Here is a 23,082-nt window from a genome sequence, read left to right as displayed (position 1 = left end):
GCTCTGGGATATTTTTATTAGGAATAACCCGGCCTGGGCTGCCAAGAACAGCAGACTGGGAGAAGGTGTGGAGGGCGTGAGCCCCCCCAGCCCCTCTTTGCTCCAGATTTCAAAGGATTCCTTTGTGCCATGGAGCAGCTGAGATGATTCCAGACAGGGAGGAGGAATTCCAGGAGGCTCCGAGCATTCCTGGTGTTTGGAGAGCCAGTGGCAGGTGAGGGATAGGAGTTGGTGCCACGCTCTGCTATCCCACTCTGCTGTCTCTGCCGTGTCACTTCCCCCTTCTCGGAATTCCAAATCCTTAAAGCTGGAATTTCCAATCCTTCTGTTTGGAAAAGCTCTCCAAGACCAAGTCAAACCATCACCTTCAGGTTGGAATTTCCAGGCTTAAAGGCTGGAAAATCCCTCCAAGGTCAAGTCCAACCATCTTCTCCAGGCTGGAATTTCCAACCTTTAAATGCTGGAAAAGCTCTCCAAGATCAACTTCAATCACCTTCTCCCAGTTGGAATTTCCAATCTTTAAGGCTGGAAAAGCCCTCCAAGGTCATGTCCAACTTTTCCTTGTCCAGATTGGAAAAGCTCTGTGAGATGAAGTCCAACCATCCAGGTTGGAATTTCCAGACTTAAGGGTTGGAAAAGTCCTCCAAGGTCAACTTCAACCATCTCCTCCTTCAGGTTGGAATTTCCAGTCCTTGAGGCTGGAAAAGCCCTTCAATGTCAAGTCCAACCATTTCCTTGTCCAGATTAGAAAAACTCTCCAAGATCAACTTAAACCATCTTCTCCAGGTTGGAATTTCCACTTTAAATGTTGGAAAATCCCTCCAAGGTCAAGTCCAGCTATCTTCTCCAGGTTGGAATTTCCAATCTTTAATGCTGGAAAAGCCCTCCAATGTCAAGTCCAACCATCTCCTCCTTCAGGTTGGAATTTCCAGTCCTTGAGGTTGGAAAAGCCCTCCAAGGTCAAGCCCAACCCATCCCCAGCACCACCACCATGGTCAATAATTCTATTTTTCTTCGTTTATTTTAAAGCTTTTACTGAATTTTGGACTTTGTGCCAGGTATTTCCGAGCCAGCTTAGTTTGCTTAGGCCCAGCTTGCTGCAGGAACTGGTTTTGTCCCAAAATTATCCAGTGGCTGCACATTCCCACCCTGAAATAAACCCCAGAGTTTCAGAGAGGCTGTGCTGGGTGCATTTTTCTGACACATCAAAGACCTGAAATCCTCACTTTGTAAATTAAAAAAAACCCAAAACATAAATGACTCAACTATAAAATTATGGTTGTTGCCTGAATGATGCATTTTTCCCCCTCTTCTGGTGTTTTTTGGGAATTTTAGGGTGTTTTGAGGCGGTTTAAGGATGTTTAAGGCAGTTCCAGGGTGTTTTGAGCCAGTTTTAGGTTGTTTTCAGGTGCTTTTAGGCTGTTTTGGGGCAGTTTTAGGGTTTTTTGAGGCAGTTATAGGGTGTTTTGAGGCAGTTTTGGATTATTTTTCAGGCAATGTTAGGGTGATTTCAGGCAGTTTTAGGGCATTTTTACATCAGATTCAGGCTGTTTTGAAGAGGCTTTAGGTGGTTTTATGGCAGTTTTAGGCTGTTTTGAGGCAGTTTTGGGATGGTTTTAAGCAGTTTGAGGGTGTTTTTAGTGTTTTTAGGAAGTTTGGGGGCGTTTTTAGGCAGTTTGAGTGGGTTTAAAGGCAGTTTTAGGGTGACTTCAAGCAGTTTTGGGTTTTCTTTTTGCAGATTTTGGGAGTTTTGAGGTGGTTTTAGGGAATCCATCAATGTTTTGGCCCTTCAAGAATGAAGAGCCAGAATTCCCAGCCCCATCCAGGCCTTGTGCTCCCCCATCCCACAGTGCAGTCCCAGTCAGGCTGAATTTTGGGGTGAATCCTGGGATGATTTATGATGATTTATCCAACACTTCCCGTGTCATTTGGTATTTTCCTCCTTCCTGGGCCTTGTGCACCATGAAATGCCCCATTTAAAAGAATCCAGGGCCAAATTCCAGCTGGGAGTCACTCCCTGGGAATGAATGGGCAAATTGTTGGGAAAATTTCCTGTTTATCTGTGTCCACTCAGATGAGATTGGGGGAGTCAGCCCAGTGGTCTGGGTGGCCAGAGGGGAATATTGAAAATATGTAAAAATATATAAAAATAATAAACTGAGCTGTCAGTTCAGCTGGGGCAATGGAAAAATCCTGGTGTGAGGAGAGGGAAGGGAAGGGAAGGGAAGGGAAGGGAAGGGAAGGGAAGGGAAGGGAAGGTGCCTGTGTCCTTTCCCTGGTGCAGACTGGGCTGGCACAGAGACAGTCCAAGCTGGGAGCCTGCAGGGATTTCCCAGACTGGATTGGGGCTGTGAAGCTGCTCAGCTCTATAAACCCACTAATAATAGGATCAGAGGCTGCTTAAAGCCCCGTAAGAGCTGACTCCAGCACTGAAAAAACATCACTTGGGGCCGTTCACCCACAGGTGAATTCCCAGCTTTCCAGATGAGCCTGGTCCATGCTGGGCATCCCGGGAGGCAGGGAGGGACCTGGGTGACCCTGGGCAGGACTTGGGTTACCCTGGCAGGACCCAGTGACCCTGGCAGGACCTGTTTGACTCTGGGCAAGACCTGAGTGACCCTGTCAGGACCTGGGTGACCCTGTCCCGTGGCAGGAGTGGGCAGGGACAGCCCAGCCCCGGGGCAGGGGCACAGCCAGCCTGGCTCTCCAATCCCGAATTCTGCCGGCTCCATCCCCAAGCGCTCTCCCGCTGGGATTACTCAGACTTGGCTGCAGCCTCGGCTCCCAACATATTGTTTGACAAATGTCAATTCTGAAGGGGTAAAAAAAAAATAAAATTAATGATTTCTCCAAGATGGAGTTTCAGATTTAACATCGAGCAGATGCTCTGGCTAAAATTAGCATAATGATTCCTCGTGCCTGCCACTTCCCAGGACATGTGTCTTTAATGGGAGCCTTGGAATATGAACCCAACTTTGCAGGGATTTTTTGGGATAATTGAAGACTCTCCCTGGTGGTTTTGAGATGTTTAACGAGCACAGGGACCTTTGGAGTTAAGGAATTTTGCAGATGTGGAAAGCGGGATGCAGAAATCCTGTGCTGTCTGAGGGATGGAGAGTCCTGGGTGAGCAAATGAGCACTGCCCTTAATTAGGGGTATTCATTACTCTGTGTTTGCCTAATTGCTGATGGATGGCTGAAAAGGGACTTAGGTTTCTGGGGCTATTCCAAATGAACCCAGCTCAGGAAAGGGGCCAGGAGGGATTTCCAGGAGCAGGGGGAGCTCAGGGGTTGTCGGTGCTGCTGCCTGAGCCTGGAACTGCTGAAGGTTCTCATTTCCCGTTCAGAGATTGACAGCTCGGGTTGGAAAAGGTTGTTAAATTTATCTGGAATGTGCGGGGTTCACAGGTTTCTGCTGCTCCAGATTTCCCAAGGGGAGGGGTGGTGTGGAAAGAACATTCCCTGTCCCCTCTTCTGTCAGGAGTGGCAATGCTGAGACTTGGGCTCTGGGGCTTTAAAATGAAAAAAATTTCATGGAATGATTTGGGTTGGAAGGAACTTAAATCCCACCCAGGGCCACCACAGGGACACCTCCCACTGTCCCAGGGGCTCCCAGCCCCAGTGTCCAGCCTGGCCTTGGGCACTGCCAGGGATCCAGGGGCAGCCACAGCTGCTCTGGCAATTCCAGCCCAGCCCCTCCCCACCCTGCCAGGGAACAATTCCTAATTCTCAAGACAGTTGAAGATATTCCCATCCATCCCTGTCCTCCTTCACCTTTAAGCCATTCCCTGTGGGTCCTGTCACTCCAAACCCTTGTAGAAAGGAAAAATAAAAAGTAACAAAATTCACAGCAAAGTGCAAATGTGGTTCACACAGAGCCAGACAGGAGCACATTGAAAATGTTGGGTTAAATAAATGCTATAGGTTTTTTAAGATTTATTTTTCCCCAGGGTCCTTCACCCTGCCCATGACACCCTCAACGCCCTGGGGTTGATCTCTGTGCCTCAACAGCCTGAAAGGTGTTTTTTTAGGTAATTTTCCCTTAAACAGCACAAATGGCCTTTCAGGGCAATCCACACAAAGGTGTTTGCCTGGTGCTGGTGGCTTCTCTTGGGCAGAAAATTGTGGTTTTGCTTAAATTGGAAAATGAAGGCCCAGGTTCTCTGGAGACTCCTGTTCCTGCTGCAGGGGCAGGAAAACACGGGGTGAAGCTCAGGCCACGCTGACTTTTGTGGAAATCCTTTGTTAGAAACTGTTTAGCCAGGAAAGGGACTGTCCTGAGGTGCAGGGGGTTAAACAACCACATCTCCCTCCTCACCCCGAGCTCAGAGCCTTTTCCTCCCCATCCCTCACCTCAGCCTGGCCCAGGCTGGGCAGAAATTACCCAGTGCCTGAAAAGGCCTCTGTCAAACTGTCCCCACCTCTCCTGGTGGAAGAGGTTTTTTTTGAGTTTTACTCATTTTTCCACCATTTCTGCTGCACAGCAGCTCCTTGGAGCATCCTGCATGCTTCCAGCTGCTCCCAGCCCATTCCTCTCCTCCTAAAATCCCTTTACAGAGCCTGAAAATGCTGCCAGGACTTGCAGCTTTTCCATCCACACGGCCGCAGAGCTGCTCTTGGGGTAACCTGGTGGGAAGGGAGGTTCCCAGCAAAGAGCTGGGAATGCAGTGTGGGAACTGGGAAGTTTCCTCTCAGTTCTCCCACGGATTTCCTGTGCAGCCCTCGAGGAGTCACTTCACCTTCCTGGGTCAGAGTCTTCCCATCTGGAGAAAATGTCTGGGGATGCACAAACCCTGTGGGACTGGGAAGGCTGAAGGAGAGCTGGGGGTGCTCCCCTGGAGAGGAGAAGGCTCCAGGGAGAGCTCAGAGCCCTGGCAGGGCCTGAAGGGGCTCCAGGAGAGCTGCAGAGGGACTGGGGACAAGGATGGAGGGACAGGACACAGGCAATGGCTGCCACTGCCAGAGGGCAGCCATGGATGGGATCCTGGGAATTGGGAATTGTTCCCTGGCAGGGTGGGGAGGGGCTGGGCTGGAATTGCCAGAGCAGCTGTGGCTGCCCCTGGATCCCTGGCAGTGCCCAAGGCCAGGCTGGACATTGGGGCTGGGAGCACCTGGGACAGTGGGAGGTGTCCCTGGGGGTGGCATTGGATGGGATTTAAGGTCCTTCCAGCCCAAATATTCCATGATTCTGGGACTTCTGTAAATTCCTGGAACTGTGTCTTTCCAGGAGATGCAGCTGATGGGAGCAGAGGTGCTGCAGCCTCTCCCTGGCTGCCCTTCCACATTCTCAGAAGAGCTCCTCCCAGCCCCTTCTCAGCTCATCTCCATCTACCAAAAAATAAATTAAAAAAGGATGGAAGAGTGCGGATGTGTCAGGAGGAGCTGATCTGTGTGCCTGGGCTGCTAAATCCCAGTGTGGGGAGCTGCTGAGGGCACTGGGGGTTCTTACACAACCACTGAGGTGTCACTGGCTTGGGGACACGGAGTGAAGGAGAGATTTCTTTGGTGGCTGCTTGTGCTTCTGGTTTGGGCTCCTTGTGGCTCTCTCCATGCTCTGGAGCTGTATCTCATTTGTTCCATGTCCACCCAAATATCTGAGTCCAGTTTGATGAAGAATCTGGGTTTCTTGTCCTTCCCAGTCCCTTCTATTCCAAGGCCTCCTGCTCAGTCCAGGTTTTGTGGCCTCCAAGTGACAAAACTTGGGCTGCTCCTGGCCCGTCCTGGAGTCATTAAGGTTCGAAAATATCTCCAAAATTATCAAATTCAAGCACTAACCCAGGACTGCCAGGCCCACCACTAACCCCTGTCCCCAAGTGCCACATCCATACATTTCCTGAGCACTTCCAGGTGCCTCCACGCTGCCCTGGGCAGGGCACCCCAATGCTTGACCATCCTTTAAGGAAATCAATTTTCCCTGACATCCAACACAAACCTCTCCTGGGGCAGCCTGGGGCTGGTTGCTCCTGTCTCAGCACAGCTGGCAGGGCAGAGCTCCAGCTGTGACCTGATCCCAGCTCCAGACATGAGCAGCTCCCGGGGAAACTCCCTGGAGGGGGAAACAGCCCCAATTCCGGTGTTTATAAGAGAGGAGTGGGAGGCTGAGAGTCCTCCAGGGCTCTGGGGGGGATCCAGAGTCTGGCTGCAGCCTTGGAAATCCTTAAAGACCTTGAGCACCTGCACTTGGTGACACCACAGTGACACCCTGGTGACTCAGGGACCTCAAATCCCACCCAGTGCCACCCCTGCCATGGCAGGGACACCTCCCACTGTCCCAGGTGCTCCCAGCCCCAGTGTCCAGCCTGGCCTTGGGCACTGCCAGGGATCCAGGGGCAGCCACAGCTGCTCTGGCAATTCCAGCCCAGCCCCTCCCCACCCTGCCAGGGAACAATTCCCAATTCCCAAGATCCCATCCATGGCTGCCCTCTGGCAGTGGCAGCCATTGCCTGTGTCCTGTCCCTCCATCCTTGTCCCCAGTCCCTCTGCAGCTCTCTTGAGAGCCAACTCCAAACACCAAAACTCCAAGGAAAAAAGCGATAACTATCTAGGGAAAAAGCGATAAATATCTAATCCCCAAACTCCAAACACAGAAATAATCCAAGCCAACCAGCCAGGGACAGGGAGGAGCAGCAGGGGAGCAAAATGAAACAAATAAAACCTCCTTATCCCAGGCTCTGATTCCTTTCTGGCCGGAAGGAGAGCAGCTGAAATTGGGTGTGAAACGGGGATATTGAGGAAATAAGGCTTGTAGGAAATGCGCTATGGGGCATTTCCTTGGGTTTAGCTCCAAGAGCAGTTTGGGGGGGCACTTTGGGGGTGTTGGCTCTGGGGATGGTTGGAGATGAGCCAGGCTTGGTGTGTTGATAGATTTATTCATTCTCCTGCAAAGCAACATTGAGGAGCAAAGGGACAGCTCTGGGGATGTCCACCCCAAAAATCACATCCTGTGACTTCCTCTTTTGCTTTCATTCTTTCCATCAGAGACTTCACTCCAGTTTCTTTGAACTTAACCCTGACTTTATCGAGCTGGAGTCAGATGGGAACTGATTCAGTGGGGTGGGGGTGATTTTTTTTTTTTTCTCTTTTCAAACATTCTTGGTGTAGCAGTAAAGGGGAGCTGGGATGTGCCAGCTCTGGGGTGCAGCTGCTTTCACCGGGAATATTTGAGCAGGTACAGCCCAGAGAGCAGCACTGAGTTATCAAACACCTCCTGAGGGGCTGAGCAAAACGATCCTGCCCGGAGCTCTCGTTTTCCCCACCTCCAGCAGGACTTTACTGACCACAGGCAGCAGAACAGAAGCGTTGTGCTGAGTAAGCAGATGTCATTTAAATGTAAACACAGCCTGGGCTGCAGGGCTGTGCTTCTGCTTTCTCCTAAAAAAAACCCCAGGCTGCCTCTTCCCAGCCGTCTGGAGCACCCAGGGGTGTCTGGCTCTGTCCTCAGAGCTCAGCTTGGGCTGCCCAGAGCTGGCATCCTGTGTGGGAATTGCCAGGGAATCCCTTGGTCTCCCCTTTTTATCCCAAGGGCTTTGGCTTCCCCTTTGTATGGGAGTGATCACAGAATCCTGGAATGCTTTGGGTGGGAAGGGACCTCAAATCCCACCCAGTGCCAGCCCTGCCCTCTGGCAGTGAGAGCCATTCCCTGTGTCCTGTCCCTCCATCCTTGTCCCCAGTCCCTCTGCAACTCTCTTGTAGGCCAACTTCAAGCGCCAAAAATCTAAGGAAAAAAAGTGATAACTATCTGAGCATAAAGCGATAAATATCAAAACCCCCCAAAGTCCAAACACAGAAATAATCAAAACCAACCAACCAACCAAAAAAAAAAAAAAAAAAAAAAAAAAAAAAAAAAATTCAAATCAAGGCCTGGGATGTGTTGTGGGGATCCGTCAGGCACGGGGTCGGTGGACTGGGCATGAAGAACCCGAGAGTTCCCTGCGCTGGAATCCCTGGCGGGACCGGGTTGTCCTGCTTTTCCCTGGCTGTTCCCACTGTCCCCGCTGTCCCCAGTGTCCGGGCTGTCCCCGTTTTCCCCAGTGTCCCCACTGTCCTCAGTGTCACCACTGTTCTCAGTGTCCCCGCTGTCCTCAGTGTCCCCGCTGTTCTCAGTGTCCCCGCTGTCCCTCCCGCAGCCGCGGGATGCTCCGGGAGAGGTTCGCGGTGTCCCCGGGCAGGGCTGCCCCACTGCCACTGCCGCATCCCGAGGGAAGGGCTCCGGCTGCCGGGAGGGGAGCGGAGAGGAGCGGAGGGGAGCGCAGAGGAGCGGAGGGGAGCGGAGGGGAGCGCAGAGGAGCGGAGGGGAGCGGAGGGGAGCGCAGAGGAGCGGAGGGGCTCCCTCGCCGTGCGCTGCCGGGGGCAGCCGCCGCGGGCAACGCCGGTGCGGGAGCGCCGGGAGCCGGGGCAGATGGGGAGGAACGAGGAGGAGGAGGATGTGGGGGAGGAAGGCGGCGGGAGGGATGGAGAAGGAAGGGAGCGGGGAGGGAGGCGGCGGGCGAGCCGCGCTCAGCGCCGGGCCGGCAGCGCTGCCTCGGCCGCCGGGACCCCCCGGCTCCCCCCGGCCCCTGCAGGCAAGGAGGGGTGGGAATCACGGCTCAGGCGATGGCAAGGGCTGTGGAGAGCTCGGAGCAGCTCTCGTGTCCGGCCCGCCCAGCTCGACCCCCGGCGGGGCAGCGGCACCGGGCAGCGGCCGGAGCATCCCCGGGGAGGAGGATTGCCGGGGCTCGAGGGTCCCCAGAGCTGCAAGGGTGCTCCTGGCCGGAGGATCCCGCTGCTGGAGGACCCCCAGAACTGGAGGATCCCCAGGACTGGAGGACACCCAGAACTGGAGGATCCCCAGGACCGGAGGATCCCTGTGGCCGGAGGATCTCTGTGTCCAGAGGATCCCATGGCTGGAGGATCTCTGTGTTCAGGGGACTCCGTGGCCAGGGGATCCTGTGTCCAGAGGATCCTGTGGCTGGAGGATCCCGTGTCAAGAGGATCCTGTGGCCGGAGTTCAGGGGACTCCGTGGCCAGGGGATCCCGTGTCCAGAGGATCCTGTGGCCAGATGATCCCGTGTCCAGGGGATCCCGTGTCCAGGGGATCCCGCGGCCGGAGGATCCCGCGGCCGCGCGCGGAGCCCCAGCCGCCGCTTGACAACAGGAAACAATGTGGAGTGAATGGAAAAAGGGGGAGGCGCTGCCCGAGCGACTTCCCTTGACATCACTGCCCAAATAAGGAGCTTTAAACCAACCTTTTCTATTGCAGCGCGGCAGAAGATCCCCCTGGAGCCGCGGGGTCCAGCCTGGCGCCGGCAGAGCCATGGGAGAGCCGCGGCTGCCGCGCGGGGGGCGAGTGCAGGTAACGCCGAGCGCGTCCCCCGGGCCGGCTCCGCGCGGGTGCGCGCCCGCCAGCGCAGCCCTGCCGCTGCCCCACGGCGTGCCAGCCGTGCCCAGCGCCGGGAGGGCACGGCGGGGCTCAGCCGCCACCGCTGGCACAAGGGCACCCGCCGGTGAGGTCACCGCAGTGGGTAACCCGGAGCTGGGTGTCGCTGATTTTAATTTTTTTTTTTTTTCCCTCCTGGGCGCAGCGCGTTGTTGGACACCCCGAGGGGGTTGTGGCTCTTGATCGGCCGCCAGCACCTCCGGGGGCTGCGCTGGCAGCGCCACAAGCTCGGGCTCTTAATTGGCGGCCGGCCCTAATGAGGAGCCGGGCGCTGGGGCTGAGCCGAGCGCTGGGCTGAGCTGTCTGCCTGTCTGGGACGGATTTCCTCCTTATCACTCGCACAGGAAAGCGAGCGGGGAGCCGAGGGGTTGTTCTGGGGCCACACGTGATGCGACAGGAGCTGTGCCAGCGAAACCCCTGCGGGAGCTCCTGCCAAGCAGGATGTTGGATGTCCCCGAGCCAGGGGCTGGACCTGCTGTCCCTGGGCTTGACCCGCGGGGAGTTTTATCCCTTTTAAGCGTTCCTTGATTAGCACCTGCTCATCAGCAGAAAATGAGGCAGCTCTAAAAATGCATGAAGGCTGAGTAAATGAGTGCTAACGAGTTAAGCTCCTTAATTCTCCTCGATGGAAATTAATAACGCCTTTGATGCGCCCAGAGGTGCGATCGGTGCCTCCCGGGCTGAGCTGCTCTATGCAAATGCGGGCATTGTTATTCCGGAAAAAGGCGTTGTGCGTGGTTTTGCTTTCCCCCCTCCTCGTTCCTGAGCTCCCCGGCCGTGCCGAGAGGGTCTGGCACTTTCAGCCGGTTCCCGGCTGGCTGTGGAAGCGGCCGGGGCAGCTGACACGGTGATTTATGGTGTGAGCAATACAATCCAAGCGCTGCTCCGCTGCCCGGGGATCACCTGCAGCTCCCAGGCTTTGAGTTTCCCCGGCGCTGAAGGATTGTTCCTGTCAGGGCACGGAGCCAGGTTTTACCTTGGCTGTCTGGCCGTGCTGCTGGCCCCTCTGTCCCGACTCCCACCTCTCCCGGTTTATTTGGCGTCAGGGACCCTCCAGGAAGGTGGTTGTGCATGTGGGGACTCGTGGTTTTTTTCACAATCCCGGCGCTTCGGGGACTTCTCCTGAGGATTCTTGTGGGAAAATGTTCCCGATGGCAGCAGAGCGCGTTTCCTCAGCCAGAGCAGGTGGGGTCGGTGGGTTGCTGCGATTCTCACTCGGCTCACGGGTGTCAAAAGGCTCCAAAATGTCACATTGTCCTCCTCGCCCCCTTCTGCCGTGCCCTTTTTAGCTGCAGGGTGCTGGAAATAGGATTTCTTTCATCCCTTCAGGGGAGGTGCAGAGACCCTGGGGCAGGACAGGGGGGTCGAGCTGTGCTGTTCTGAGCTGATCCCCAGGAATTGTGCCCCCAGGGTTTGCCCTGGGGCTGGTGAAGGTTTCTCTGCAGTCCTTGCTAAGGAAGGAAAACCCAAAATCTGTAGAGGGCCTGTGTGAACTGTGCATCAGAGAAAAAAAAAACCAAAAAACAAAAAAAAAAAAAAAAAAAAAAAACAAACAAACAAAAAAACCCAACAAAAACCAAAACAACTTGCAGGAGTTACTGGGTGATTAATTAATGAGTGTGTTGGCAGCAAACTGCTGCAGCAGGGCTGGGGCCGTGTTCTCTGGGGCACAAGTGCGGTGCAGCTCCTCAGAAATGCTCCAAGGAGCCTGGGGAAGTTCCTGCAGCCCGCAGGAAGGGGATTCACCCCCCGTGAGTGACCATTTGCATCCTCACCCACCATGGGCACCTCTCCCTTCCCTGTGCTGCCCCTCCTCCATTCCGGGAGCGTTGTGCAGCTCCTTCCCCGCACTTTGAGCTCGGGAACGAGGCACCCTCGGAAGGTTTCCGTGCCCCCTGCGCTGCCCAGAGGCTGCCCCAGATGTGGAGAGGAGGGCAGAGCAGGGCCAGCCCCGCCGCTCGGGCTCTGCTGGCTGGGCAGAGCCGGGCCGGGCCGGGCCGGGCCGGGCTGGGCTGGGCTGGGTTGGGGGGGCAGCGAAGTGCCAAATGTTTTCAGTTCTCTCTTGGAAAACACGGCTCAGGAGAATGGCTCAGTGTTCGGGGCAGCGTGATCGGATGTGGGGAACCACTCCGGGGAGCCGCGGGTGAGTCCCGGCAGCGGCGCTCCCGAAAATAACATTTCTCCTGAAGCGAACAACAGAAGCGCTGTTGAGAAACCTCCCCCGGGCTGCGGGGCCGGGGCAGCGCTGCCCTGGGAGCTTTCCCGGGAAGCCGAGGCAGCAGGGCAGCGTGTCCTGGAGGGAAATCACCGCGGCCATGCTGGGCACTGGGTGGCAGCCCGGTGATGAGGGGCTCGGGGAACTCCCCGCGCGTCACTGGCGCAGCCCCAGGGCCGTGTCCAGCTGCTCCTGCCTCAGCAAAGCTGATTTTCCTCCGCCTTCCCGCGGCCCCCCCGCTCGCCCCGGCTCCTGCTGCCTCCAGCTCTGCTGTCAGAACTTCTGGCCGCACGTGTTGAGCGCCGAGAGTGCCTCAGCAGCCTCCAGAGCGCCTCAAAGCCTTGGGTTTCTTGGCAAGGGGAGGGTCAAACGGAGGGAAAAAGGAAAATTACCCTCTGGGAAGGAGAGCGATTTATTTCAAATATACATTCAGCACCATTCATTGTCCGTGCCTTTAGAAAGGCTGCTTGTTAGGGGGTTTTATGGCTCTGCTGGGATCTGCGGGGCTGCTTGGGATGCAGGGAAATGTTTATTCTGTTTTCCAGCCTGCCTGTTCCATTTGCTGAGCTCTCCCTTCCCACCTCTGGCTCGTTAATCCGGGCCCGTTCCTCGCTGAGCTGAGACCACCTTGCAAGAGGACGGAGGTTATTTGTGCTCCCGCTGTGCCCTGGCTGGAATTCCAGAATTTGGGCTTTCCCAGGGCACTCCGCTGCGATCCTGCTCCCTGCAGTCGGGGCAGGAATCCCAAATAAAGGAGATTTTCATCCTGCCCGGCTCTAATTACGAGACTGCAGAAGGTGAAGCTCCTAACGAGCATCAAAGGGCGCTTTGTGTGTCCCTGCCGAGGGGGCTGGGGGGGTTCAGGCACTCGGAAAACATTTGGGGAGAGTGGATGTGGCCATAAATCATCTTTGGTCTCTCATTTTCTCTGCAAAGCCCCGAGCCAAGCCCGGCCTCTCCTCCCCGGGAAGGCCAGGCTGTCAGCAGTGCTGATTTTTGTGCATTTCCCGCTTTGTGGAGCTTTCAGGGGAGGTGAGCAGGGCCTGCAGGTGCAGCAGGTGAGGAGTGAGCCCCGCAGAGCCGGGAGGGATGGGCACAGCCATGCCCGGGTGTTTACAGAGGAAACCTGAGCAGCCTCTTCCCGCAGAGGAACAGGAACCAGCCCATTCGAGACCTCGGTGGTATTTTTGTAACCATTTTATTAAAATTGTTGTTGTTTGTTTCCAGTTGGACGGAAAAATTGCAGTTTGGGGACGCTTTCCTTCCTTCTGGGAAGTGCTTGGCAACTTTTGAGCCGGGATAAGTGAGGGGAAAACATGAGATCAGGTTTTCCTACCTTCCCAAAATGGACTTGCTGTAAGCAAGGGCTGCTTGCTGCTCTCTGCCTCGAAGCCAGGCACCACCCCAGGTGCTTTTTAGGAGTGTTTTGGGCCCAAAATCAGAACAGAGCAACTTCAGCACTGGGGGAAACCTCATTAAACCTTTCCTCGTGTTAATGAGGTTTTCAGTTTCAGCAGCTCCTCAGTCTCCAGATCCTAAATTGTCTTTCAGCCCCATCCATCATTTCTTCCCCAGACTTTGGAGGGTCACCTGCTTGTTGAAGTGTTATCAGCCTTTCTGTCAGAAACCAGCAGGATCCAGCTGAATTCAGACCTGGCGTTTGGGGCTCTCCCAAATCCCGTGCACCCAGACATTCAGGACTTTGCTGAGCCCTCACTTGGTGCTGCAGTTCAGAGGGGAAGCCCCAGGGGAATCCCATAAAACTGAGCCTGGCCCTTTTCCCAGCAAGCTGAAGGGATTTCAGTGATCCTCTGAAATCTTTCCAGGGCTGAACCCCAACGTTGCCTTGCTCAGGAAAGGGTTCTGAAGGCTCTGAACCCTTTCTCCTGAAGAGTTCCCTCATCCCAAAAGCACAGAGCCATGCAGGCAGCGGGTCTGGGACTGTTTAATGTCATTTTCAGGGCAATTAGGGAGAGATTCCTGCCCCAGGAGTTGCAGGACTGGCCTCCTTCACCCTCAGCTGTGGGATTTATTTACCTGGCAGCAAAAGCTGTATTTTGCTGAAGTACATCCATAAAATTAATGACAAATTTTGGGAATGAGCCTGGTGAGCCAGCTACGAGTTTCCTTGTAAATCAACTTCTGCAAAAAAAAAGCAATTCTCTGCTTTTGTTGCTTTAGGATGCATTTTGCAGGTTTTGGGATTTTGCTGGTTTAGGGTGAATTTTGCTCGTTTGGGATGCATTTTGCTGGGTTTGGAATGGGATGCACCTGCTGCAGGTAATGGAGTGGTTGTCACTTGGGCTGTGAGGGATTTGCAGTGGGAATTGGGAAATTCTGAGGGGTTTTAGGAGCTTTCAAGGGGTTCAGGAAGAACCCCCTGAGCCCTGGATGTGTGCCTGGTTCCCCCTGCCTCAAGCAATGGGAGATTCCCAGGGAAAAGGGTGGGATAGGAAGGCTCTCCCCATTCCCTGCTGGATCCCAAGGGATGCACAGAGTGACCCCAGGACAGAGCTGAGGCTTTGGCACTGCCAGGGATGTGCCTCAGAGCTTTCCACGAGGCATTGCTGACTCTTCAAATGCTGCCCATGGGTTTCCTGTGTTCCCTTTATTTAAGGTTTTTGGGGTTTGTTCCCTGTCTGGGGACATTTACTGGATAGATATAGATATATAATATTATATATATGTTTATATATATATATGATATTTGTATATTTACTGAATAAATTCATAAATTAAAGTAATAGTGTTGTGAATTAAAGCTATGGGAAAAGATGGGGCTGAAATAAGTGGAGGAGAAATTTAAAATAAGAAATATCCCTAAAGTCCACGTGGATGGATTCCCGTGGATGCTTTTGGAAAGCCCTGGAATGGTCCCATCACCTGTAAATCAGGAGCTGGGCTGGAAATTGGATTTGTCCCTTTTGCCCCAGGGCTGTAAATCTGATCAACACCCCTGGGATCCTTCAGCCACACTGAGTTCAGTGATTCTTTAATTCTTTGTGCAGCAAATTACTCAGATTTGAGGCCTCCAGGCACCCCAGCTGGTGTGAGCTGGGAGGAGGGGCAGGACAGAGAATTTCTGGGGTGTTTTTGAGAACCCACTGAAAATCTGCTGGGTCTTTGGAGAGGCAGATCAAGTTTGGGCTGTGTTTGAGAGGAAGGTGCCTTCGCCCTGGAGGCAGGGAGTGTTTGTCTGTGGAACAAAACGGTGCAGGGGAAGGTCAGCCTGGAACCAGGGGCAAAAATAGAGCTGGAGATGCCTCCAGCAAACGTGAGGCTGCTCTGAGCTGGAAGGAAAGTGGAGCTGGGTGTTTAATTACCTCCCACCATCTTGCCCGTGGTGCTGAGGTATTTCCTTCATGACTTTCTCAGGCTAAAATTAACAAAACCTGAAGAGAAACCACTCTTGCACTGCTCTGTTTACGTGAGAAAATTGGCTGGGGCACAACAGAGTGACCACTGTAGCCTGGAATAAGTGTGTGCTTCTTCTGGGAGTGAGGATCTCTGCTGGAAGTCATCCTGCAAGGATTCAGAAGGGTTTGGGGCCAATCTCCTCCTGTGGAAAAGTGCATGCCTCAGTTCCCACTTCTGTAAAATGGGGTTAAAAATATTCTCCCTCCCTCCCAGGAGTGTTGCCACACTCCCCCCACAGCAGTTTGCAAAAGACCACAGAGGTTTTTTTCCAGCAGGGTGAAAAACACTAAATAAAAATAAATGGCTGCTATTTTAAATGGTATTCCCAGTAAAAGGTGGTGGAAGTGCTTCGGGCACAGGGAGCGACTGCAAAGAATTGGGACCTGTCACAGAATCCCAAACTGCTTTAGCTGGGAGGGGAACTTCAAGATCCCAATGGGCAGGGACAGCTCCCAGTGTCCCAGGGACACCTTCCAGTGTCCCAAACCTGGCCTTGGGCACTGCCAGGGATCCAGGGGCAGCCACAGCTGCTGTGGGAATTCCAGCCCAGCCCCTCCCCACCCTGCCAGGGAACAATTCCCAATTCCCAAGATCCCATCCATGGCTGCCCTCTGGCAGTGGCAGCCATTCCTGTGTCCTGTCCCTCCATCCTTGTCCCCAGTCCCTCTGCAGCTCTCCTGGAGCCCCTTCAGGCCCTGCCAGGGCTCTGAGCTCTCCTGGAGCCTTCTCCTCCCCAGGGGAGCCCCCCCAGCTCTCCCAGCCTGGCTCAGCCTCATTAATTAAACATTCCCACCTCTCTTCACCACTCGGGGCTGGGGCATTTCAGAGGGCCCAGCAGCCCCCCCAAAAACGGCTGAAAAGTCTAAAAGAGACCCAAAGATCATTTCAGATTTTGCCTGAAGCCAGGCTGGCTCCTGGTCCCTCACCTCTGCACACCCTCAGTGCCTGAGGAGCTCCCTGCCCTGCTCGGTGCCATTCCAAGGGCAATCCTGCCCAATTCCAGGGGTGTTTGTGAACCCCAAAGCCTCAGTGCCTGTGGAAAGCTGCTGTGGATGGAGCTGGGCTGGTTCAGGAGCAGGAGCAGCAGCAGGGGTGAAAGCAGCGCTGCCAAACTGGAGAGGTTCTCCTCACCCCAAGGCAGGGCTGGGTTTGTGCTGGAGCAAAACCCTGCAGGTTTTACTATTATTTATTTATTAGGCATCATTTTTTATTATATATTATTATTTATTATATATTACTATTTATTATGTGTTAGTTTATTTAGGATATATTATTGTTTATTCTATATTATTTTAATTAATTTTTTATTATTTGTTATCATAGTGCAGGTTTCAGGATGCATTTTTCAGGCTTTGCAATGCATTTTGCAGCTTTTCGGATGCATTTTGCCAGTTTAGGATGCATTTTGCAGTTTTGGGATGTATTTTTCTGCATTTAGGATGCATTTTGCAGCTTTTAGAATACATTTTGCTGGTTTTGGAAAGAATTTTGCAGGTTTTGAGATGCATTTTGTAGCTTTTAGGATGCATTTTGGAGGTTCTGTGATGGATTTTGCAGCTTTTAGGGTGCATTGTGCTGGTTTAGGATGCATTTGGCAGGTTCTGGGATGCATTAGGCTGGTTTAGGATGCATTTTGCAGGTTTAGGGTGCATTTTGCAGGGTTTTGGGATGTATTAGACTGGTTTGGGATGAATTTTGCAGGTTTTGGGATGGATTTCTCTGGTTTAGGATGCATTTTGCCAATTTGGGATGAATTTGGCAGGTTTCAGGAGGCATTTTGCAGGTCTTGGGATGCATTTTATAGCTTTTAGGGTGCATTTTGCTGCTTTAGGGTGCATTTTGCAGGTTTTGGGATACATTAGACTGGTTTGGGATGAATTTTGCAGGTTTTGGGATGGATTTTTCTGGTTTAGGATGCATTTTGCTGATTTGGGACGAATGTGGCAGGTCTTGGGATGCATTTTGCAGGGCTTGGGATGCATTTTGCAGGGCTTGGGATGCATTTTGCAGGTTTGAGGGCTTTAAGGAAGGGAAGGGGACGTGCCAGGTGAGGTGCTGGCTGCTTTGCAGTCTCCCTGGGCTGGAGCTGCTTTGGGATCCTGGGTTGAACTCAGGGCCGTGGCCCCGCTCTGCTGCCTTGGGGTTTGGGTCTGGCCCCAGCTGGCAGCAAACGCTTTGTGCTCCTGCTTGCATTGATCAGAGCTGGGCACTGAGCACCAGCTGCGAGGGGGCACAGCCAAAACCTGAGCCCTGCAGTTGGATGTTTGAGGAAAACAGGTGTAGAGAGAGGAATTTGTGAATGAAACCAGCAGGAATGCCCTGGTCCTGTTCCTTGGGATGCTCTGCTGGCATCCAGGGATGGAGCTGGGAGATCTCTGGGTGTGGATGTGGCTCCAGGAGAGCTGGAGAGGGACTGGGGACAAGGGACAGGACACAGGGAATGTTCCACTGCCAGAGAAGATGGATGGGATATTGGGCAGGAAAGTGGGAAGGAGTTGTGTCAGCACAAAACCCTCACCAAAAACCCCTGGCCCTTCGGGGCTTTTCTTGATTTTTGAGCACATTTTTGCCAAATCAGAGCGAAGGGAGCAGTGGCTTGGGTTGTGTGCTTTAATAATCCCTGACTCCAATCCAGGTGATAAATGTGGTCCTTTGTCACACAAATAATTGTGTGAAAATTGGCTCTTCCAAAGAGAATTGGCTCTTCCAAAGGTCAGGAAGGCTCTGGAAGGACATGGGGACAAGAGAGATGGAGGAAGGCACTGGGGAGCAAACAGTTTAGGTTTTATAGAAAAAAAAAAAGACATAGAATATGTTCTTTCCTGGAGAGTAAAGAGTTTGAACTGGGGAGGGCTCTTGGTGCAGGAAACAGCTTTGGAGAGGTGTTTGCTGGAACAAAAGCAGAGTTCTGGTCAATAAATGTGGGAAGTCAGAGGCACAGCATGGTGGGGATGGAATGGGAGCACAGGAACGTCCTGGGAATGCCCCCACAGCTCCACAGGGATAGAATGGGAGCACAGGAACGTCCTGGGAATGCCCCCACAGCTCCACAGGGATGGAATGGGAGCACAGGAACGTCCTGGGAATGCCCCCACAGCTCCACGGGGATGGAATGGGAGCACAGGAACATCCTGGGAATGCCCCCACAGCTCCACGGGGATGGAATGGGAGCACAGGAATGTTCTGGGAATGCCCCCACAGCTCCATGGGGATGGAATGGGAGCACAGGAACATCCTGGGAATGCCCCCACAGCTCCACGGGGATGGAATGGGAGCACAGGAATGTTCTGGGAATGCCCCCACAGCTCCATGGGGATGGCACCTGCAGCTCTGCCCAGCACAGACCCCACATCACTGAATTAATTCGGGGGTGGCTCAGGGGAGCCCCCAGACCTGGCACTTCCCCTTCCTGCTGCTGCCCCAGAGCTCAAATCACCTTTCCCAAGGCAGGACAGAGCACCTGAGGCTCAGGTGGATAAAATATCCTGAATATTTTATATTATACACCCAGCTGCTTTGGGCCATGGGCATGGCTCATTCCTCCATCCACCGCAGCAGAATTGACTCCAAAAGTGCTGCTTTGGCTGTGTGTCCATCCTCTGCTGCTCAGGGCCGGGTCTGTCCCCGTCCCCAGCGCTGGGGCAGCCTCTCCTCCCCCTGGGTGTGTGAGAGAGGCAGAGCAGGGGATGTTTTCCATTTCTCTGTGTTATTTCTGGCTCGGCTGCCTGCTCTGTAATCGCTGTGGAAACTGTTATGCTTGGGGGTTCATCAAGGAAACGCTGTGAGCTCTTCTAGGGAGAAATATCTGCAGCAAGTGGCTGCAATAGTGGTTTCATAAGGGCTGGATTTAATTGGGAACAGCGTTTCCAGGAGGGTTTTGCTGGCTCTGTTTCCCATGGAGGCGAGGAACAGCTGAAGGGAAATGGCAGAGAAGAGCCCCCGGCATGCTGGGAAAGGGGGGTTGGTGCTGGGACTCTGCTTCAGGGGGAAAAGAAAATAAAATAAATCAGCTTTTGTTTTGAAGAGGGGGGAAAAAACGTTGGAAGAGACAGGGGGAGGAATGTGAGAAGTTGGAGATGGGTGGGATTTATATTGGGAGGGGTTGGATCCATGAATGGGTGTCCCTTAATGGTCCCACAGCTGAGCCATGGCCACAGTGGCTCTGGTGAGTGGTCTGAGGTGGCTTTGGGGTACAATCCATGGCTGACGCTAGATTTGGGGTACCAGGTTATGAACTCCAAAGCCTCAGTGCCTGTGGAAAGCTGCTGTGGATGGAGCTGGGCTGGTTCAGGAGCAGGAACAGCAGCAGGGGTGAAAGCAGCGCTGCCAAACTGGAGAGGTTCTCCTCACCTCAAGGGAGGGCTGGGTTTGTGCTGCAGCAAAACCCTGCAGGGTCAGGTTTAGGGTGCATTTTTCAGGTTTTGGGATGCATTTTGCTGGTTTAGAATGCTTTTGGCAGGTTTTAGGATGCATTTTGCTGGTTTAGGGTGCATTTTGCAGGTTTTTGGGATGCATTTTGCAGGTTTTGGGATACATTAGACTGGTTTGGGATGAATTTTGCAGGTTTTAGGATGGACTTTGCTGATTTTTGATGAATTTTGCAGGTTTCAGGAGGCATTTTGCAGGTCTTGGGATGCATTTTGCAGGTTTGAGGGCTTTAAGGAAGGGAAGGGGACGTGCCAGGTGAGGTGCTGGCTGCTTTGCAGTCTCCCTGGGCTGGAGCTGCTTTGGGATCCTGGGTTGAACTCAGGGCCGTGGCCCCGCTCTGCTGCCTTGGGGTTTGGGTCTGGCCCCAGCTGGCAGCAAACGCTTTGTGCTCCTGCTTGCATTGATCAGAGCTGGGCACTGAGCACCAGCTGCGAGGGGGCACTGCCACGGGCTGTGGTGTCCCCAAGGGGAGCATCCCTCTGCCCACAGGGGCTGGCTGTGGGGGCAGAGCCCCTGGAGCTGCTCTCGGGGTACACCTGGCTCTGCTCAGCCAGTGTCAGGTATTCCTCACAGAAACCGTGGAATTTCTGCACAGATGGGGTCAAAAACTGCTCAGAAATTGGAGAAGGTTCTCCAGAGAGCACCAAACCCATCTTGTAGGCACAGCACAGAGCAGAGAGGTCCCACCTGAGCACGTGGGTTTGTACTCGTTATTAACCCTGACCACGCTGCAGCCTGGGCTGCTCCATTTCACCAGGAATGGAAAATAAACCCAAAATTTCTGCTCAGATTGTGCTTCCTACACTGGGTCCTGCTGATCTGCCCCAGCCCTGAGGCTGGATAGGGCCACTGCTGCTGCTGGGGGCTGTGGATCTCTGGATCCCATTGGTTCTGCTCATACACGGGCTGTGGATCACTGGAACCCGTTGGTTCCCTCCTCACAGATGGGTTGTGGATCACTGGATCCCATCCTGATCACACGAAGCTGTGGATCACTGGATCCCATCAGTTCTCATGCTCACAGAGGGGTTGGGAGCTGTGGATCACTGGATCCCATTGGTTCTCCTGCTCCCAGATCAGCTGTGGATCACTGGATCCTGTGAGTTCCTGCTCCCAGGTAACCTGTGGATCACTGGATCCCATCGTGCTCCCAGGTGAGCTGTGGATCACTGGATCCCATCGTGCTCCCAGGTGAGCTGTGGATCACTGGATCCCATCGTGCTCCCAGGTGAGCTGTGGATCACTGGATCCCATCAGTTCCTGCTCCCAGATGAGCTGTGGATCACTGGATCCCATGGGTTTCCCAGCTCCTGGATGAATTGGGAGGCTGCTCCAGAGCTCTGCACTGTGGGACAAACTTTAATTCACATTCATTATTGTTCACCACTGATTGAGAATCAGCCCCACATCTGCTCCAGAGCTCTGCACTGTGGGACAAACTTTAATTCACGTTCATTATTGTTACCACTGATTGAGAATCAGCCCCACATCCTGGCTGGAAATCCCACAAACCCCGTGGTCCCAGCTCCAGGGCTCACCCTGGCAGGCACAGGGAGGGAAAGGGTTACCCCAGGGGGGTTTGGAGCCTTTCCTGGGGTGGTTTATCTGTGGCACTTTAGAGGGCTCTTTGTCACTGAGAGGCTGCACGGGAAGGAGGAAAGGCGGCTTTGTCTGCTCTGTACATATCTGATGGTTTGCATTTCAATAATTACCTTCATAATTTAATTGTAACAATTACCTTCAATAATTACACTCAAAAGTGACTCCAAGTCATCTCTCACTCTCTTTTGGGCTTTCTGGGGGCTCTCTGTTTGTTTAACATTGCTCAGGCTGTGCCAGCTCTCCAGGGGTGGTTTATGGCCACTGAAGGATGTGGCACCCAGGGCACTGATGGCCATGGAGGGATGTGGCACCCAAGGCACTGATGGCCATGGAGGGATGTGGCACCCAAGGCACTGATGGCCATGGAGGGATGTGGCACCCAAGGCACTGATGGCCATGGAGGGATGTGGCACCCAGGGCAGTGATGGCCACTGAGGGAGGGATGTGGCACCCAGGGCATTGTGGCACTTGAGGGATGTGGCACCCAGGGCATTGCTGGCCACTGAGGAAGGGATGTGGCACCGAGGGCACTGATGGCCATTAAGGGATGTGGCACCCAGGGCACTGATGGCCACTGAGGGAGGGATGTGGCACCCATTGCTGGCCACTGAGGGAGGGATGTGGCACCCAGGGCATTGTGGCACTTGAGGGATGTGGCACCCAGGGCATTGCTGGCTACTGAGGGAGGGATGTGGCACCCAGGGCAGGCATTCACCTCTCCCCATGGAGCAGAGCCCGCCCTGCTAGCCCGGAGAGCCACGGCCACACTCCTCCAATCTGATGAGCTCAGCAATGAATTATTTATCCAGCTTTTCATTCTGCATCCATCACTCTCTGCTCTGCCTGCCCCTGAGTGCTCGGGGGTGAAGCCTCCCAGGACCCCTCGGGAGGGGGGTTTGGAGCTCTGCTCGGCTGTGCCTGCCTTAACCCCCGAGGCTCCAGACGCCTCCTCTGCCCCTGGCTCCTCCAGCTTTCCCAAGACCCTCAGCTTTCAGCCCAAATTGCTGCTTTCCCCAGAGCTCTGAGCTGCGAATCCCTCCTGGCTTCTCTTTTTTCTCCAGCTGTGGCCGGGGATGTGTTGGATTCTTCTCCTCAGCATCTCAGCTCATTTGTAGCCCAGCAGGAAAATTCTGCTTTCCTTGGGCCTTCTGCTCCAGGGCTTCCTGCAGGGAGCTTCCCTAAAAGCAGAAGCTGAGGATGTTTGCTCTTGTTTTTCAGCTTTTCTTCCTATTTTTTTTAAGGATTAAGGGTGGCCTGGCAGCAGGGCACTGACATTTAGGATAATCTGGTGTGATCCAGCATTAGTTTTTGTGGATGTGGCTGTTTCCTTTCCTGCCTGTGTGGTTTGGCTCATGGGTTCAGGATTGCTGTGACCCAGAAGGAGACACCTTGGAGATATTTGTGGGATTTTCTTCTTCCCTTGCAGCCAGGGGCACTTAGGGGACCTCTGATCACTTCCGGAGCCTCTGGGATGGATGGAATTTGTGTGCAAGCCCCAGAGCTGTTGAGCCTCTCACACTCATGGTTGTTTTTCACTTGGTTTTATAGAAGGCACCAGAAAAAAAAAAAATGTGCAGGACAGGGAAAAAGATGATTTTGTGCTCCTGTCCAGCCTCCAGCTGGAGCTCTGCAGGATCTGGGCAGGGTGGAGTGCTCAGAGCAGCTCTGGGGGACTCTGCTCCACCCCTGCAGGCACCAGGGCCTGTCCCTGCAGCACCCTGGTGCTTCCCAGTGCCAAACTGGGAGCAGGAAGGGTCATTGATCATTTTAGGGCAAAACCAGCACAGATCATTAAAGATTCTCCACTGCATGTCCGGATCCTCCTGCAGGGTTGGGATTGCACCTAAAGGGTCTCTGCCAGGGGAAATGAAATGGTGAATTTGGGGCTTTTTGGAGTGAAAGTGGCCAGGGGAACTCTTGAGTCCAGTTCTTGGATGCTCTGCTCCTCAGGGGACAGCCTGGGAGAGCTGGGGGTGCTCCCCTGGAGAGGAGAAGGCTCCAGGGAG

At 53.8% G+C, this 23,082-nt stretch overlaps 1 protein-coding gene across 7 annotated transcripts in view; it reads left to right on the top strand.

Annotated features, from left to right (window-relative positions):
* The window catches only part of HIVEP3 (HIVEP zinc finger 3), a 257,222-nt gene that overhangs the window by 126,973 nt on the left and 107,167 nt on the right, over positions 1-23,082 (top strand). For 4 of the 7 annotated variants that reach the window (XM_039729168.1, XM_039729165.1, XM_039729167.1 and 1 more), the window contains one exon: positions 9,238-9,330. The exons of the other annotated variants lie outside the window; for them this stretch is intronic. The gene's annotated coding sequence lies outside the window, so the exon portion shown is untranslated. The remainder of the gene's footprint in view (positions 1-9,237; positions 9,331-23,082) is intronic. 7 annotated transcript variants of the gene reach the window in all.

The sequence above is a fragment of the Passer montanus genome, unplaced genomic scaffold, assembly GCF_014805655.1.
Source record: "Passer montanus isolate IOZ18808 unplaced genomic scaffold, ASM1480565v1 scaffold68, whole genome shotgun sequence".
In the NCBI taxonomy this organism is placed as follows: Eukaryota; Metazoa; Chordata; class Aves; order Passeriformes; family Passeridae; genus Passer; species Passer montanus.
This window is presented reverse-complemented; position numbering and strand designations above follow the sequence as displayed.